The 2,395-nt window shown below is 40.5% G+C and overlaps 1 pseudogene; it reads left to right on the top strand.

The window, feature by feature from the left end:
• Nucleotides 1–1,140: 1,140 nt before the first annotated feature.
• On the top strand, nt 1,141–1,259 carry LOC112473253 (annotated as a pseudogene).
• Nucleotides 1,260–2,395: the final 1,136 nt, after the last annotated feature.

The raw sequence follows: 2,395 nt of genomic DNA, 5'->3' as shown, positions 1-2,395 counted from the left end.
AGGAACGTTATAGTTAGTATGGTGGTTCCGTTTTCCCATTTCTTTACATTTTAGGAATGGGGGAAAGTTCAGACTCTCTTAATTAGTAAAACAGTCAGAAGCTAAGGAAATGGTATAATGATTAAATTTCGATACTTTTTAGAGGAAATGAAGAAAAGGGTGGTAAATTCTTTGGGCTGGTCAGTGGTATTTTCCAGGGAATATTTGAATCAGAAAGTAGAAAGGAAGTTGACAGTGTAATTCACATTCCACCGAGAACCTGTGACCCTTTTTCTTCCTCTTCTCTCCACCCCTGTCAAAGGCTCCAGGGTGAAAGCTGTAAGTTGAAGAGGACAAGCCATCAGCAGAGGGTAACTTATGATGAGAAATAAAAATATTTGGATTAGCTATAATACCAAGCCAGTGATATTTACAAATTATTAAACTGCCATTCTTACATCAAACGCTTTTTCTTTTATGAAATGCTAAGCTGTACTTTCAGTTTGTTTCAAACTGTCAGGTCCATTATTTGATGTTCCTCTATGTTTGTTTATCTTAATTAAGATGTTGAATCAATCATTTTTACTTTCTCTCCCCAAGAGCAGCAGCCGGCTCCGAGTCAGAATGAGGGCTGTGGCCACCCTGGAGCCTGTGCAGGTGCTGAGCTCGTTTGTTCACAGAGGGATAAAAACATACACACAAACACACACACACACACACACTTGTTCTCCGGGTTATGTGGACAGACTGACAGACTTTTGATAAGAGGGGGGAAATGTCTTCCTATAATGTGATATGACATTTCTATCTAAAACAAGTAAAAGTAGTCACAAATGTTATTCCTGTTTTGGAGATGATTTTCTTCTATAACATCATGACAACTCGCCATGGAGTGGGAAACACTGAGGTGGGGTTGGAAATAGGACACAGAATATGGTGTCTGGGATCAAGCATGAAGTAGGAAATGAAGAGCTCTGAACCCCAGTCTGTGATTATGACCATTGTTCTCACCACTCTAGCTTTCTTTTTCCATTCCTGATGTCACAGTTCATTTTCCATGCTTCTGGGTCACAGTCTTCTGAAAGTAGGATGGCTAATTGTTAGAGAGACCATCTCATATCCAAACTACTTTGTATTCCTCTTTGTATAAAGATACTTCTGGTCTACGGCCATGCTACCCTGAACCACCCCAATCCCGTCTGATATCGGAAGCTAAGTAGGGTCGGGCCTGGTTAGTACTTGGATGGGAGACCACCTAGGAAGACCAGGTGCTGTAGGCGTAAAAAATTAAAATAAAATAAAAAATAAGGGATTGTAAGCTGACAAGGTCTTTGCAGTCTGTGAGGTCAACCAAGGGTTGCCTCACCTAAAAAATAAAAAAATAAAAGATACTTCTGGTCCACCAACTCTGTCTAAGGACCTTTCCGATTTTTCTATTTTTTTTTCTTTCCTACTTGATCTCCCTTTTAAGAAATATGCACTCCTTCAAAACAGCCAGCCAGGGATAGAGAAGCAATTATGTAGACATGGAACCGATTTTTCCTCTGCACACCAATCAGTCCATCTAGGGATAAAACCTGTGACTTTGGTCTCATTGGCATTATGCCCTATCTAACTGAGCTAACTGGCCATTCGATTCAATCAGCTGGACAAATAAACACAAGGAAAGAGAACATGACTATTGGATGATTTAGGAAGATCAGATGGGAAACGAAGCAGTGCTTTACTTTTAAAACCATCCTCATCAATGAAGCAACCCAAACACAACCATAGAGTTAAACAGATTTCTTGTATTTTAGATCACATGCTTTTGAGCAGCATTGTCTGGTTGTACTCTCAGATCTGTCATTGATTGGAAGATACTGACACATCTGTAACCCTAGAGTTATGCACTTGGAGTCAGGGGAGAGTACACCTTTTCATTGATCAGGATCTTTTTTAAACACATCTAAGCAGAATTAGTATGTGAGATTAGTATTAACATTCCTCCTAGTTAGCACTATGAGGACCAGCAGCTAGTGCAGAAATCCATGGTCTCGCATGCTGTTCTGCTCCTGACAGATTACAGAAGTTGACTCCAGGAACTCAGGCAAGAAGGCGCGCGTTCCAGTCCTTCATTAGGCAAGAGGTGGACTTTCGAATCACATAATTCCAAGAGGAAACATAAGCTTTCAAAAGACAAACCAAGCACTTCATTTATTTGAGGCCTCTGTTATGACTCCTGGGCCACAGATAGCTACTTTCAACAAATTCTCACTCTTCATTAGTGGAAAGCACATTCCTCTAATCACCACGAATGACCCAACACCTGAAGTTATACTGAAGTTAAACAGTCTTCTCTTACCACACTCATTTGCTTTCTTTCCGGTGGGATATTCTAGGTTCATAAGGTGACAGCCAGTGCTTGTTTAGCTGT

Source organism: Pteropus alecto, unplaced genomic scaffold (genome assembly GCF_000325575.1).
Source record: "Pteropus alecto unplaced genomic scaffold, ASM32557v1 scaffold98, whole genome shotgun sequence".
Classification (NCBI taxonomy): Eukaryota; Metazoa; Chordata; class Mammalia; order Chiroptera; family Pteropodidae; genus Pteropus; species Pteropus alecto.
Note: the sequence above shows the minus strand (reverse complement) of the source record. Positions and strands in the feature narration are given on the sequence as shown.